This window comes from Vanessa tameamea, chromosome 20, assembly GCF_037043105.1.
Source record: "Vanessa tameamea isolate UH-Manoa-2023 chromosome 20, ilVanTame1 primary haplotype, whole genome shotgun sequence".
Classification (NCBI taxonomy): domain Eukaryota; kingdom Metazoa; phylum Arthropoda; class Insecta; order Lepidoptera; family Nymphalidae; genus Vanessa; species Vanessa tameamea.
The window spans coordinates 54,405-72,453 of record NC_087328.1 but is presented as its reverse complement, the minus strand read 5'-3'; the positions used below and the strand labels follow the sequence as shown (position 1 = coordinate 72,453).

General features: G+C 37.4%; 1 protein-coding gene across 2 annotated transcripts in view; it reads right to left on the bottom strand.

The window, feature by feature from the left end:
- The window catches only part of LOC113403777 (fibroblast growth factor 3), a 162,283-nt gene that overhangs the window by 119,590 nt on the left and 24,644 nt on the right, over positions 1-18,049 (bottom strand). The gene's annotated exons all lie outside the window — the stretch shown is intronic.

Below are 18,049 nucleotides of genomic sequence, written 5' to 3'. Positions count from 1 at the left end.
TCAACTCACACTTCACCTCCTCCACAGTCACCTCCTTTTTCCGCGTGTCATTCCACACCTTTTACATCCGTTGAATCTTTCTCTTGTTTTAAATACACCTTATCGAACATCTCTTAATAAAAATATAACGATTAAATATTATAAAATACTATAATACTATTGAGTATCTCGACAGTAATGAAGTGAAATATCAGTTACAAAGAGTCGGTAAGATATCCGGTAGCGACCGTCTCTTAGCGATAACGGTCTGGTTTGTGGGTCAGTGGTCACCACCGAAACCGAAAAGAACAAATTGATTCAACCGCCGTGTTTTATGATTTATATTTAATTAGAAGCACTGAAGCGGCTCTTCGAGGAGTCGTTCCACGCTTTCGAATAAGAAAACAGATGATCATTAATTAATTATTTTAACATCAAAATTTGGAGGTAAATAGTTTATTATAGCAAAACTGTCATGAATCAGTCGCTCTCGTAATTACATTTTGAGTTCAAGCCGTCGATATCAAGTAGTACTACAAATATAAGGTGAGCGTATTGTATTAATGGATCAAATAAAGTCGTAATGTATAACGTCGTATTTGATTATTATTACCCACATCTAACGTATCGACTGCATGCGAGCTTTTATAAAAAGTAATTTCAAAGATTATATTTAATTTTGCGAGGAAATATAGAACGGCAAGATTAACTGGCAATTATGTATCCGTGAGTGTCTTAGAAAGTACAAAACATTTAAATCTAGTTTCAGATAAACTGATACGAGCAGCCGGACCGGCGGCTGTTTTATCTCGATAAGGATATTGAGATAAGAAAAAGTTTTATTATTAAGAATATCTCTCTCGAGAATTGGCCGTCTGTCTGTCGGTCGATTGGAAACATGGAATAATTGAATTTAACTAATTGAATTGATGTTTTAGTGAAATTACCGTTCAATAGGAAACAGATAGGTTAGTAGACAACTTGTTAATTAAAAATAATATATGCACACAAGGATAACATACAAACATAATACATAATTGGCGAAAGTTTCAAATCTACAAGGAATCTAAATCAAAAGGATGTTCACCTCTTCTTAAATAATGTTGTTGAAATGTTCAAGTTTGGAAAGTACTTGAAGAAATCAAGATTTTAAAAAGAGTTAACAAAGAGGTTGACCTCTCTGAACTCGGACGTCAACGCGTATGAAGTATAATTTGCCGTGCCTGCTTAATCTCGTGATTAAGGAGCACAGACAACAAATGAAGCGAACACGAGCTGCAACCGCAACATTAATTAGGAATATAATTGGGTCCGCGCCGTTGTTGTTTTCGAAACGGGTAATGAAGTTCAAGCGATCAGTCATCGATCAGACATCGGATACGTTGAATGAATTGTGCAAAGAATGATTGAATGTATTCTAAGGGACGTGTGAAGGCACGTGTTGTGACGAGCGCTCGCGTCTCGCAGCGCCTCCGGTGCGGCTCCACTAAATATATCATCTTGTTCGTATTTTTTCTAACCATATATATCGCGCTCATCTCAAAAATCCCTGAATGTTTATTTTATTGCGTCACAGTCACTCCTCTGAGGTAGTAAAAGGATAACCGCGACCGTTACGAGACCACCACCAATACCAGAGTATTACGAGTAGATCCTGTGACTTCATTTGGGTAGAAATATTGCATTTGGTCGATTATATTTGTGCCGTGACCGAAATCGGTCAGGAGGACGTCATCCGACAGCATCACTTCAAATGCCGCATAGACAACGGATGACTTCAAAGAAAACTTGTTCCATACGTCTGACCCAACGGCGCTCGGACAGGTCGCGGTTGTATTACAGCACACAGTTAACATGCAGCGTTATCACACGAATACTTCTGAGAGACCTCTATCGCCTTCGCGCGATCTTGAGTTAATCATTGTTTTATTCTATAATAGTGGGTAATACAACTAATGAGACTTCTTTTGTTGTGAAATCTTGTACAAGACATTTGTATAAGTCAGTGTTTCAAAATGGCTGGTGTTGTATCGATGTATAGTGTTATGAGACCCTATCGGTACGAATTTCATCGGCCGCTCGTGCACAGTACAGCAGCACACACACACATTCTTACTCTTATCCTGTGCTCGATTTTAAACAAAACACTGAAGTTATTATGAGTTTTTGTTTTTTTGTCTCAGTCTCTAAATGTAAATGCTAGCAGTCTCCAACTCTTACGTACTTACATCTGAAATAGTTTAAGATCGTTACGATCAAAAATATTCAACTGAAGCCATACGTCTTGTATGCGTACGAATCGGTGCATTCGTGAGTGAGCGAACTCACAGGTTATGAGTAGTGATATTGTCTATTTTAAGCAAGATGGCGGCCACAAATCATTCGCCTAGAATGTTGAATATGCAACGATTCTCTTGTCTGATAGTGATGCAAATGTCAATGAACTGACTAGATTATATTTTCATTTGACTACGGAGACCCATGATATATTCGTGTGTAATTTACCGGGTTTTGACTCCCGCTTAGGCATCAATATTTCGCTAAACGCGCAGACAAAGAAACTTACCGAATATTTTTAAGTTGTTTATAAACAACGTGATGTGTAATTTCATTAAAATAACATTTCATTCATATGAATTACAAGGTACACTAAGGGATGTCACGCGCTTAAAGTTACAACCAATCTACTAATTCCAATAGTTATAACTATCTTTACTGCAAAAGTCTACGTAAAAACATACACAAAAATATTGAATTTTCTTCTTTACTTGATATCGGTTAAAAGATGTTGGGACGATCAGTAAACCTTAGTTGAATATTTCCTGCACTAAAATATTGTAATAACAGCATCATCTCGACATCTTCGCTATTATTCTTATTAATTTAAGCCGAGAACTCAATCCCACAATATAGAATTTAATAATTATTTTTATAAATATGATTTTTAGTAAGCGCTTTAAAGCGTTGACCGCGTTTTTTAAGCCCTGTCAAATAATAAGTCGTAAAGCAGAAACAATAATGTCACGTCTAATTCCGTAGACCGTTATTTCTATATTCCCCCACTCTGCGTAGACAGACTAACATACTGCTACGACCCGGCGTCGCACGCGCACTACGACTGTCTATTGTAGCATAATAATCATAATAATAATAATAGCCTTTTATTCAGATCTCTTAATAGGTTACATTAAATTTGAACTTAAAAAAACTAACACTAACTCTTAACTAATAAAAAAAAAATTAAACTAATATCTGTTTCTTGGTTATCACTTGTAGATCTGTTTGCCAGCCGGCAAAGGCCTCCTCCAACCTTTTCCATTCATCCCTTTCTAGAGCCACTCTGTTCCACATGACTCCTGCCACTTGTCTGATGTCGTCGTCCCACCTTTTCTGCGGTCTACCTCTCTTCCTTCTGCCTTCTCTGGGGTACCACCGTGTCAATCTTTTGCTCCATTTGTCGTGTTTTCTTATCAATATTGTAGCATATGATCTCGAAACTATACATTCAATAAATAACTAATAAATTTTGTAAAATATGTTTATTTCATTTGATAATAATTCAATGTGTTCAATGTGACAAAATGAGAGTCATCTCAATTTATGAATAACATTAATAACTGAACGAAAACTAGGAGGAGGAGGGCTCTGTGCAAGCCGTCTGGGTACCATCTGCGCATCGTACATCCCACAAGAGCCAAAGAGCAATACTTTGTATTGTTGTGTTCCGGTTTGAAGGGTGAGTGAGTCAGTGTAACTACGGCCACAAAAGATATAATAACGTAGTTCCCAAAGTTGGTGACGCCTTGGAGATCAGTGAGTAAGTTAAACTTCTTACGGCACCAATGTGTATGGGCTGCGGTGACCACTAACGATCAGGTGGCCCACGTGCCCGCCCGCTTACCTATCGCATAAAAAAAACGTAAGTAGTAACAATAAGTGAGTAGAGCTGCTACTTGTTACTTCATGTAGGAAAAAACACGATACATTTTGTATATATTATTACAACGTACTTTTATATCTTTACGACGTTGATTAAAATACCCTCAGTATAAATGGCATGTTATTGTATCAGGTCTGCTTGGTACAAACTACGTCTATAGAAATACAGCTAGCTCTGAAGTATTTATGGAAGTCGTTAAATAAAGAGTATTTCGATTTGATTGGATGCCATTGTTCACGCTATATTACATACGAATCTATTGATAATTACATTAAAACATAAGGTAACTTATACGCGCTTAGTGCAGGTTACAAACCGCAAAAAAAAAGCTATATAAATAGTTTTATAGACTGTCGTATATACCTATGTCTCTATGTCGTGTGTATAAGGGCTTATCATCGAGCTATAATTTAGGTAATACTTTAAACATTCATGACACAAAAAAATATTTATTTAATGAGCAAGGTACGCTTCCCAAATGAGTTCGAGATGCGTCGTCGTCAGACAGAGCTGTCGCGGTCGTGTCGCACGCCTGTGCGGTCTCGTTTACACATTTACATTAATTCATATTCAAACACACTTCAAGGAAGTCGCATGAATTTATTATCTACTGAATATTTAGCTTCTATATATTACTTCAAAAGAATGCTTTACGTCGTAAGAGAGAAAAAATAACTGCGCAGACCACTCGTATGCTGAGGTGTGAAGACTAACGAAAGTGTAATCGAAAACCCTAAAGCTACGTACTGAAGACAAGCACAGGGCGTCGAGAACCCCGAGGGCGCAATGGACAGCTCGTGAATCTTAACGATTTTAGGTTGCAGGTATAAATCCGGGCAAGCGATACTGATTTTTCATGATCACCTCGTGTTCCGAGAGACGATCTCTCCGAGCAGTTTTGATATTTACCACGGGTTACTTAACTTTATGAAACACAAAAATTGTTTAAACATTTGAACGCGCTAGCTGTTAGATATATGTAATTCTAAACAATGTACTAACGATAATACATTCCATAAAATACTTGTTAAAACAACTCGCGAACCGAATGACATAAACAAACACGCAAATATTTTACAAATATTGAAAAGCGTGGAAAGCGATAACAGGAGTCATCGACCCCGTGACGTTGATAACGGAATTGGCCGGCAATTAGGAAGACGAAAGTATTTCTAGATACGTTTTTTCGGCAAAAGTTTTGGCAGCTGCGTCGCGACGGTTATAGATACTTTCGCTTTGAACTCCACTTCCCGTACTGGGAACGCGCTTTTGACGTTTCGCTACACTCCCTCTGATGTCCGGTTGGTGTCCGGTTGGTGTCCGGTTGGTGTCCGGCTGGTGTCCGCCGTAGCCCCGAGCACGGGGCTTATAAACGGGGAGTCGTTTCTTCGTAATGGCATTCCACGAAAACTACTAAACCATTACACATGAAACTTATACGTGAAGACAACGACGTCTGTTGTGTGACCTTGGCTCGCAGAAACCCAAACTTGGTGGTAGGGCTTTGTGCAAGACCATCTGGATAGGTACCACGCCCACTCATCATATAATCGACCGTCAAACAGTAATACTTAGTATTGTTGTGTTCCGGTTTGAATGGTGAGTGAGTTACATTTCAAACGTTCCGCTCGTAAGCGACCTCGGATGGGTACCCACACCACCCGGTGAAAGCCTTCCAACAATATTTAACATCATAAACGGGTATGAGTAGTGCAGCATATTTTATTAAGTGCATACATTAACAATTCATTTATTGAAGAGACAAAATTAAAACGTGCAACATTTTGCACTCCTGTGCTCCACGGGCTCAGGGACGTAAATATCGCGCCAGCGGGACTCACTGAACGTGCAAATAAGTAATAAATTATTGAAAAGGTCGCATCTAAGCTTGTGAAATTAAAAGTATACTCGTTTGTCAGCCGCCCGCTGAGATCTATTTATCCTTTTAATTATACATCAAAATCGACGTATCAGGGTCGTCGCGCATTATACGACTTGTGATCGTGTTCTATTAGCTGGGTATAAATTCAACGTGCGATTTTATTTAGTCGCTAGAAGGGCTAAATTAACCTCAAAGCGTTGCATTGCAACTTCTTTTGAATGTGATTTTACCGCAGAAATGTGGTCCTCGTTAGCATCTGTTAACGTCCATATATTTTACAATGACGTCCGAAAGTCTTGTAATTTATAAAAAAAAAACATTCCATACATACGAAATAGCAATAATTAATAATTTATGGTTTAAATTTAACAAATATTAAATATTATATTATATTCCGTACACGAACGACTTCTAAAATCAAACGTTGTAAACGTCTCCACAGCCGTTGTGTGTACGTTGCAGAATTATTTAGAAATAAACGCAAGTGTATAATGCATGGCAGCCCTGCACGGCTTACGATTTCTGTCGAATTATTCGCGAATTTTACAAACTCGTAAATTGTACCCACAAGGTCACTCTTAGTGATAGCGACCAAGCGGCTCTTGTTCTTTCTGACCGCTGACCCGCGGCAACTGTTGACTCGTTGATTAAATACGGAGACGACGTTCATTTTTATAATTTCCATTCGACTCTGCCATTATCTAACTTTTGTGTTTCATAGTCTCCGCGGAGTACGTGTGCAAATAAACTAACAATATTGAAACATCACGAGTGTTTCTAGCTTCTGGGTGTCCACACGAACAAGACATATACTAAACGAATGAATAAGGAAAATAAAAAGTTATAAAACCGGATGTAGACTAATTTAAAGAATTAATAGTTCCACTTCTGGGCTAAGGGACTGTCCTTTTAAAGATAAGCTTTGGTGCGCATTCTACCACTCCGCTCCACACTGTGCGACTGATGCACACATGCAGGTTTCCTCACGATGTTTTGGCTTACGGCGAGCACGAGATGAAATAAAAACGCAACCGAATTATTAATTTATAATAATTATTTAACGTGCGCGATTAGCTATATAAATAAATCAATAAACACGTATTTAAATCGACACGATGAGTTAATGTCGTTGTGCGGGAGGTGACGCACGCGAAGCCGTTTTAATCAATCGAAGACTTCAATATCAATATACCTGATTATGAGAAAATAATTTAAAACGGGTTTGTGGATAGTTTACGGATTGTGTTTCATTTTTAATATGCAAAGTATACCGAAATAACTTGAGTATTCATTCTAATGATATTCAGTATTACAAAAACAAGAATATAAGAAAGTACGAAAATATTTTCAAGAATATAAGCTCGAGGAGATCGTGACGCGATAACATGGTAAGTTTACAGAAGACAGACGACAGTTAGTGTCAAAGATTGTGTACAAAATATTCTAATTGCAGCATTATTGAATCGACTCGATACCGAATGGACGAACATACACTTTTTTCTAGCGCAAGACACAGCGGTATTTTTAATTTAAATAGGTAGGCAGACTGGCTAATATCTGATATATCACCTCATGATAAGTAGTCACCGCCGATCAGACATTGGCACTAAGAGACATTAAATACTCCTTGCATCATCAACGCGCCAACGACCTTGGAAGGCAAGAATTTACGTCCCTTGTACTTGAAGTTTCACTGGATCACTAACCTTTAAACCGAATAACAACAAAAGCGCTGATGTTTGGCGGTAGAATATATGATGATTGGGTGGTACCTATGTAGAGCGTTTTGCACAAAGCCATACTAACCACCCGAACCAAGAAGGGAGCAGCGTAAGACGAAATTAATTTGAAAACATTTGTATAAACTTTAGAGATATTTAGTCAAGCAATAAAAAATCGTTGCATGCGATACCACCGCAAAGAATAAAACATCACCGCGCCCCGCGCGCCCCCGCGCGCCCCCGCGCGCCGCCGGAATTCATCTCGCGATAAGACAAGCGCTAATCCGACGGACCGGTACGGGTATATGCAAATAGATCCCAAAATTAATAAGAGCGGTAGTCGAGTCGCGCGTGTAGTGGAAGTCGAACAATACATAACTCCCAGACAGATTTAGATTCGATATTTGCTACGACGACGCAACTATTTTAGTGAGGATTAGGGATGTGCGCGACGTCGTGCTATCGACATGATGATTATTTTAAACGTTTAGTTTACAAATGTTGGTGCATTCTACAAAGTGACATCCGGTATTATCTAACTGCTGGGCTAAAACGGAGGGGACTTTTTGAGAAGGCTTGGAAGTTATTTTACGACGCTGCTTCACTACGGGGTGGAGGATATATATGTGGCAGATTTACATCTGGCACGAGCAGTTTCCCTTACGATCCAGATCTCCGCCAAACGCGAAATGAGTTATAAAAATATTAAGCACATAAAGATTAATGTAATGGCAGATGGCCTGGGTTTTAACGCGCAGTCTTCGATTCGATTCTAATTATTTTTATGGATATTACCCATCTAAACAATGTTAATTACGAAAGGGCTTTATTCACGATATATAAAAATATACGAATACACGCTGTACAGTTATAAAACTAGTTATTAAAAAGTCGTTATCTATTGTAAAGCAAATCCAACTATTTATTAAATATTGTAGATTAAGATTTCGATAGTGTTGTAATTATCGATGATACGAGAGATACGGCCCTATTGGAGATCAAACGCCGCGCTCAGATTAAATTGACTGATTTACTCAATGAAGTATTTCGTAGTGTTAGGATTTTGTTCCGTCTCTATGTATTAGATGCGTTATAATAAAGATAAATTATATCAAGTAATACGTGACGCGGCGCACTGCCGCACTGCCGCACCGCCTATGGGCCGGACTCTTAGTTACTCTGACTCGATAGCACACTCCGTTACTCTCACTCCCTCTCTAAAATCGCGCATGGTCTGATGGTGGACCGCCTCCGAGAAAGCACGCACGGGTACTTTGTTGAACTATACTCAATGCAAGAAACCATTTGTTGAAATAAGAAAACGCATCGATCCTTGTGACGTGACTAACCGTAGTTCGCAAAAACTCAACAACTGCAATGAACATTATCGGTAGCAGAGCAGAGCAGTTTCATCGATACGTCTGTATACATTGTCACGAGCTCAAAACGATAATTATCGTATTTCTTGCGACTCCTCTTCTTAGAACGCCATTCGGCGGTTTGTTACCTTTCGTGAGTCCTGCCCGACACTTGATTGAGTTTATGTAATTAGATTTTTTGTTTCGTTAATTTTGTAAAATGTTAGTTATCGAATCAAGCTAATGCGCTGTTATCTAAAGCCTGGTGACGCACTACGTAATCTATAGATGACATTCTGATTACTGTTATACATGTATAGCTCGTTCAATTGTCGTTTATCGCTCGCTGCAAGCAGCTTGAAGTAGCTTGAAGTAGCCGCGGGCGTCATGAATGTCGCTGAGCATTACCCGGCAGTGCGGTCAGAGGGAATACTCGAACACTTACATCACTCCCGCGGACTGTCACCGAGCGAAATAACATTAATTGATAGACCCTTTACATATGCGGAAACTAAGATTGATCGTCCCTAACATTCTATCATTTAAACCTTCCCGTCGCTCAAAGCGCCGCATGCTTTCAGCCATTATCTCTCGAGTTGCTGACTTAACAACAGTATCACTTACTGAGAGTACCGCATCTCAAAATAGATGAATTACACTTAGCATTGGGCTCCAAGAGTTTATATTTTATTAAGCGGAAAATAAATTTATAATAAGGGGAATGTCAGTCTGTAACAGTAAAGTAATTAATGACGCAGGTTTCGGTGTATATCTGTGACTATTTTTATTGTTTCAGAAAAAACAGGGCATGTGCCACCGAGACCTTCCCTGTGAACAACTTCCTAGCACACTAAAAACGTCGAATCAAAATGTAATGAATATCTCGCTGAGAACACGTATCTGAATAGTCTCTAGAGCTGGGCTCGTTAGAGATGTGACGACCATAGCCATATTGTCAATTGTCATTTATATTCCAATAACAGAGCGAGAACATCAGAGTTTGCATCTTTGGACATGGCTCTGCACTCTGCGATCTGCGCGTGTCTGTGTGTGTCCGCGTGTGTCCGCGTGTCGCGCACGATGTGCGAATGTGCGAGACGCCGATGCTCCGAGCGCACTACAGGACGTATTCGACTCGAACTCGCTTCTTAAGTTCTTTAATATATACCTTTAAGTATGTAAATCATCATGAGAAATATTTAGTGTGTGGAACATTGTCATACCCGACGTCTCTCATAATGTTTTTGACACTAATAATATCGAAATGAGTTAAGCCATTAGTCGGCCTAGCGACGTCATGTCGTCATGTCTCAATTACAAATTATTAATTGTCTAATTATAATAAAAACTGGTAATCGTGTCGAATTAAGCTGTTAGTTAGTTTTATATATCAACACAGAATTAAGCGGGGGCCATTATTGATTCATACATAAATCTCGATTTGACTTCGACAGAGAACATTGTGTTATTAATAAACATTTTGTGACTATAAAGTAAATTTTTCTCTCTGCGTCTTTGCTCATTTTGTTGATGACTTCAGTTGTTATAGTTTAATTTGTAAGAACCGTACTACAGAATACTATGACATGATCGAAAAACGCTAAAACCGAAGAAAACTGTTCAACGTCGTCGGCACATTATCATAAATCATAAAAGATGTAGTAAACAGAGCTAAAATATACATCTTACGTAATAAGTTATACGAATATGGTAATTCCATATCGAATCGAATTCGTAAAACACAAACATACCGTGTTTCCTCGTCGTGTTGTCAGTACGAAGTGACGCGCCGAGACCCCTGTACCGCAACCTCGTATATCAACACTAAATATTCAATTATTTTTAAAACCATTTTTAAATGACATAAATTATGCACTTAAACCTGTTCCGCTGGGTGACATTTTCCCAATTTAATTAACAATTTTATTTTATTTTTTATAGCATCGAGTCAAAGATCATGTCTTCTATTTGTCGAAAATATTTCGTAACAGAGAACGCCATTTGTGTTACATTATGTATAATAAATTCAAGAGATAGACACTTACTCAAATTCGTCTTTGAAAGGAAGCTTTATTGAATGCATCTATTTTCCATTTGAATGATACGAGCTCAATTATTCTTGCTGGGATTTCGGTGCTCCTTCAGCATCGCCACGTCACGTGTCTAGTTAACTTCGTCGGCTAAGCGATGAAAGTAACTCCAGCCGGACGTTCTGTCGGTAACCTAACCGGGTCAGCGCCGGACACGTTCTCTGGAGTGCTGTTTAATATAATCAAGACATATTACCTACCATACAAATGGACAGGTTACTATTAAGATATGACATCTCGGTGAAATGAGCAGCGACATGTTTTATTGATAATATTAGACGGTATAGTCACCGACCATATGAGGGGCGTGGCGGATAAGGTTCCAAACCTTTTCCTCTAGAGTCTAGAGGTCTTTGGCCAGCAGTGGAATATTTACGGGTTGTTACATGTCATCTTTTAATAATCAAAACCACATGTCACTAATCGCAAAATACGAAACGGCCTTCTTAAATACATTCTGTATTCAAAAATCAGATTTTAGTTCGTCGGAAAAATCGGTTCAACCTATGAACCTATGAACCGATGAACCGATATTCTGATTCTGTATTAATGTACACGTACATCTAGCGCCGTGTTTAGAACCGTCGGAGCTCCGAGTCGAGATATAATAACAATTAATTGATCGCATAATTGAAATAAATATTCACATCTAAACTATTGAGGTCATTATGTTTACGAGATCGTGATTTATATCGGAGATAAGCGCTGACCGGTTCAATGTATCGGGTTCTTGTTTGCATCTGTTTGTACTAATATGCGAGTGCGCGTTCGGCGTGCGACGTCAACGTGACGCGAGGAGCCAAGAGTTCACTACTCAACTTCATTGAATTCATTACAATTCAATGATTTTTTTTAAATATATTTCCTCAACAAGTGTTAAAGGGGAATTTATTTAGAAGTACAAGATGAAGTGACGCTACCGAAAATGTGGTGAGCGACTTAAAGCTTCGTACATAAATATCTGTCTTTATCTGTTACCGGTGCTTTTTTATTTTAATGCCAGTAATTTAACTCTAAAGATGAAAAATTCGAGGCCGCTGCACTCTGAAGGCAAACATTATTTTGAATTTCCTTAAATTGTTTGTCGTAGTAAAAACGCAATAAACGCATGAAAATGACTGGATAAAAATATTGGTTTCCGTATTATTTTTTCTATAAAACAACACAGGTTCGATTCATCTGTCACAAACTTATAGACTTTCTTATATGTTATAAATATATGTATATAACTTATTAGGGATTAAGCTTACCAGTATGCTTAAGGATAGCTTCCAAGCATTTTTTGGATGGAGGAATGGATGATATGGCTCGACGTACATCATCTTATACAGCTATTCACACATGAGAAGAAAAGGATGGCAGAGCGCCCTGCCTCTACTCATCCCACGACAAGCGAAGTAAGGCGCGGGCAGCGCTCGTAAACAGTGTTTCCAACAAAAACCAACAACTATTAATTCAGATAGGCTTAATCTCGACTTTAACATTTATCAATTTAACTTTATCTCCATTTGATTTGCGTTAAATAAAAGTACGGCGACCGACTCGTTTGAAACGAAACGACTTGCAATTGAAGGCCATTTTAAAGAAATTATCACTTTATCTCAGAAAGCAATGAATTAAACAGTGAGGGGTCCCTCGTAACGCGTATACAGCAACGTGTACAGGCTGCTCCGTTAGGACATTCTATTGGTTTTAGAAGTACGAGTAGCAGCAGTATTGCAAATAGCACGAATGACTGTTATATTCGTACATACATTTGTATTACCTATTTGTTATATTATATATATTTAGTATATACTGTTATATGCCTTCAGTTACAAATGCATTGCAGCACACACGGTCAGGTGAACAGCACCTTTTCTTTACGTAATATACAAAAAAAATCCAAGTTCATATTAAATTGTTGGCACAGAAGTCAAGAACACCCTGTCACAGTTGAAACATCACGAAAATCGAATAAGGAAATCGATTTGTTGCCTAATGCCGCCGATTAGATAGCCAGATTTTGATACAAAGACAGATAACGATGTTTGACAATTTACTATTTCGTTATCAGTGACGTTTTTATATTCATGAATACAATGCTCATTTGGGACAGAGGTCACTGCGACTGTACAAGAGAGACTCGGGGAGGTCGTCGATTGAACTCCCGATTGTGGCAGATATTATTTATCAATCGAGTGTTCTTACTTCCCAAGAGATAATCAGCGAATAAATTTAATGTGAAATGAAGTAAACGCAAGATGCTCGTGACATTAAATAACGTTCGGTATATTAAACAAATGTCAACTGTATTCATCTCAGTGACATTGTTGCAAACCGTTAATATATTTCGCCGCCAAGCAACACTGTAACGTGTTGTGCTGAGAGGTGAGTGAACCGGCGGGCAGAGACATGCCGTCTCCCGGCCATGATGGTACGTTGATTCGACCTTGACATCGAAAACTATGGTCACCATACCGACGACGTCACGTACACGTCACTTTACCATCGATAATCCATTTAACAAAAGTAAACAAAGCCAACGGTAACCTCTAAAGTACTGGAGACTTAATTGAAGATTTAAATTAGTAATTGATTCTTAATTTTTTGCAAGATCGTATTGTGTTCAGAGTTTCTATGCAGCATCATCATAAGGGAAAAGAAGAAAAATAAAGATAAAAATACTTGGAGAAAAATATGTAAATCATAATTAAATTAAAATATTATTAATTATTATTACTTCCAAATGTTATCGAATTACGCATTTGGATATAAAAGCGAGGCAGCATACGGCTATACGACCTCTTTTCGATCAAATATTGATACACGAATTTAAATTTCGACGTGTGTCTCTGGTTACGTGGCAGCCGTTAGTCAGTTGGCAATTAGCCGTGACGATAGACTATTTATACTTGCTGTAAACACTGAATATCTTCAATGGAGTCACGTGGTGTTAGAGAAATCTAGTGACAGTATCGACGGAATGTGAGCATTGTATTCGTGGGATTTAAATGTTTCACGGGATACTAATATAGACAATGGTCAGCGGGGTCAGATCTAACTCTTCAAAGATTTCACTCAGAGGTCGATTGATTCAATTGCGTTCGTTGGAACGACACGTGCCCAAGAATTTGGTACCTTAGGTAATAACTATTTATTATGTATAAAAATAATATGCTTCAACAAATATAATCTAATTTGTATTTTTATTCCGTCATTATTCCTAAATTAGTCGTCCCACACAAACAGACGTGAGACATCTTATAAGTACGAGCATCACTCATATAAATGCTCGCCGTAATCATTTAATGTGGAGCGGCGCATCTTTGTGACTGAATGTTGCCCATACCCTCATTTTACCACTTTTGATATTATAATATAATTGGCGCCATTTTTTAACTCTAAAAACAGTAACTTTCCATACAAAATTCCATCATAAGTTTCATCCTCTTAGGTGATGAATATTCTAAAAAAAAACAAACCTACATTCCGATCGTTATATTTCTAACATCAGAAATAGCCAATTTCCATATAAGCTTTCACCCCCATTTAACCTCCTTAAGAGATGAATATTGAAATATATTTCTTTGAGCTGACCTATGTAACATTCTATAAGAAATTCCTGTGCAAAATTTCCTCCCGTTAGAAACACGCGCTTAGGTCAGTCAGTCAAAAAAAAAAAACTTTAATTAGTCAAATATGTTCTATATTTGTTATCACTGTCTCGTTGCAATAACTTTTGCTCTTGTCGAGCCCTCGATATCTTCAATATTTTCTAAGTAAGCATTTGTAGCCCACACTGTCTTTGGTACAGTATTTAGTACCCGAGACAAGAACCTATAAATCCGTCTTCAGGATATACAGCCTTTCTCCTACGAAGCAACATTAATAGGATTTACAACGAAATATCAAAAATAATTACCCAGCGACCCGCGACTTACAACTATTAATGACAAAAATACAATCTGTAAAGTCGCCCACAGTTAAAACTGAAGTGCGAAAGGAGTCAGTCATTGCCATTATCTGCAGTCTGTGGGCTGTTTGTTACGGAGTCATGAAACGGTCTGGGCGATCTGTACTCGAATTTATGAACCGTGGAAATTAGGCAATTAATATTTATCGACGTAAATAATTATTTCAATTGTTGATTTTTGTATTAGTTAAGAAATGATACGTTCGATTGGACTCGTATGTTGTGAAATACCTTTTCAACAATGATAAAATTGCATATGTATATCTAATTCCTAATTTTTGTATTTTTGCGTGTGAAGTCGAGCGATGTCGTATTAGGTTATTATTGCAATTTACTTTGACTCGTGTTAAATAGCTTCGAATGAGACAGTATTAATTATACTGCGTTTTGAATTTTATGAATAGGCAAAAGGTTTTTTGTTGAAGCGATCCGTATTGCATATCTGTGGTCAGTTAGTTATCTGTGGACGTGACATTGACAGGAGCACGTTGGACTCGCTCCCGCGCGCGCGTTAACAAGAATCAGATACGATTGACGATGAGCCGACTAACTGGATGGATTGCATATACAAGTGTTGTGGATTGCGGATTGCGGATTGCGGACTTCTATACACGATAACTACTTCGAATTGAACTTACAGGTAGCACCGGCTCGCCGGAATAAGGGTTGCTGTTATTCTTATTGATGAGTGTACATTGAGGAATACTACAGTAAATAAATATATTCGGCGATAATTGAACATTTTTTTTACTATAGCGAAGATCTTATTGCGGAGAGAGACTATTCTCATAGTTAAGAGTAGTATTATTATATACCAACGCTTGTTTCCATTCGCATGTACTACATGCGTATTTAACAACTGTGACGTTTTGCGTAATTTGCGTGTTTGATAAATTAATATATGAAGGAGATACATTATAAGATAATAAATCATACGAATATTGGGTCTTTTGTCCGCGTATGACAGTTATAGGTCAGATTTAACAACGAATAGATATCTGCTACACAAACGAGGTATTTAAATGCGTCTCAACGTCTATGACAAAGGAGTATCCGGCGTCTTTTATGTACAAAATACTAATCGTAAAAAGCTCCAACGGAAGTTTTGTTAAACGAAGGCATTTCTGTACGTTTACGAAATTGTTTAGAAACGGTTTGTGGTCAGAGCTCTTTAGGATTACGTTTGCTTCGAGTGCGCCGCGCCGTGTACGAATAAACGTCGAACTGCGTATAAAAATGAGACTTATCTAAAAGCTTACGGGGCGTCGACCGGATATTAAATAATTTATAAGACGCGCTATAAATATGGAGTAAAGGCTGATCTGTCGTTGTACTAGTGGGCAAATATTACAACTTCGATGTTAGATTTCACGATTTTTGTGGTTATCGAAATAAATCAAATCAAATGTATTTTATTCAAGTGAACTTCACAATTAAGTGTTTTTGAGTCGCCAATATTGTAACACTACCACGCACAGATTAAACGCTTGTTATAGTTTCTGAAATGATGAAACATTCCGTAACACAAATTAAGGATTTGCAAATGTATATATATGAACATAACCCATTCGGTTATGATGTCTTCTCCACACTCAACTACTGAATTACTGAACTCAATAATTATCACTAAGCGCGTATTTCAAGTGAATTGAAGTGGATAAACTTTATTTTATCGCTTTCTCATAGAAATACAATTGAACACGTGTGTGCAAATTTTCAGCTCACTTTTATCATTGTATTCTGCAATTCTACGATTAAGTAACAAAACTCTGCAGGTCCCTATATAGTCGAGCAGATACATAAATCAAAACACATAATATATAGCTACGCCCTTGCAGAGCAACAGTATAATGTATTACAATTCTAACTAGATTCCAATTATCGTATATAATACGGTATTATCTAGTTAGAGGCAGTCGATTGACTCTTAATCTGGCCATTTGTATCGGAAAGTGAATTATACGGAACTATTTCACGTACCGCACTGTCACAATTAACGAGCTGTTCGGCGTCACCTATCTGTATTACTAAATACATAACAAATTATATTTAAAAATGTATTACTGACTCTTTCTGTAGTCGTAAATTAATACTTAAAAGTAAAAATAAAAATAAAATAATGAGACGAGTAATATTAAGGAAATTAAAATACAAAAATATATATTGTGAACATCTCAGATTTTATAATTGGTTGCTAACCGCCGGCTGTCGCTCGGTGTGTCTGCTACCAAATTATGATATTATAATGCCACAAACAAGGCATTATCATCGCGCTACATAAATATTGTTACAATGATCATATCTTAATTGATTCTACTGAGACCTGTAACCTCAACTCAGTGAACTGCACGCGGTGTGGTCGACTTCAATGGAAATGTGATTTTTTAAATGCGATAATTTTAATCGCGTTGTGACATTTTTAATTACTGCCAATTTTTTACTGAAATTGCGATATAAATTGTACTTTTTAAACTTAATTACCATTTACGTCAGTTTTTTTGTAATATATCAAAATTTTTATTCTAGTAATTCTTACACCAGGACACAATTTTACTATAACAATCGTAATCAAGCATTTATAAACAAATAAGAAAACTGAATAAAATAGAAACTTTTAATAGAACTCTCAGTTGGTAATCCGTTATGTTTTGAAAACCCATGATGACCATTCAGACGTACCAACACAAAATTCTCTCATTATATAATATGTACAGTATTCTACTAAATAAAGTATATAACACTCAAAAGCACATAAGACAAAGACGATCTGACGTAAGGACACTAAGCTGGCCCCTCACGTGCGACGGTATTTACCGTTTGAAAACTCGCAACCGATAGTGCTAATGAATTGAGCACACGTGGCTCGGAAATATAAAATATTTTGACTTAAAAGTGTGTGTCAAAAGACATCAGACACGAAGTACTTTATTGCTAAATTCATATAAAACCAATAAACGTTGAGTAGGTATAATATAAAGAACACTTTGTCTATTAGAGTTGCTCGAGGCGCGGCGCTGTATCAACAACGCCGTCTTGTTTGAAGAATTTTCGTAAAATTCTCTAATATTTATGGCTTAAATATTATATTTCTATTTGTTTTACCAATTATTCATGAACTATAAAG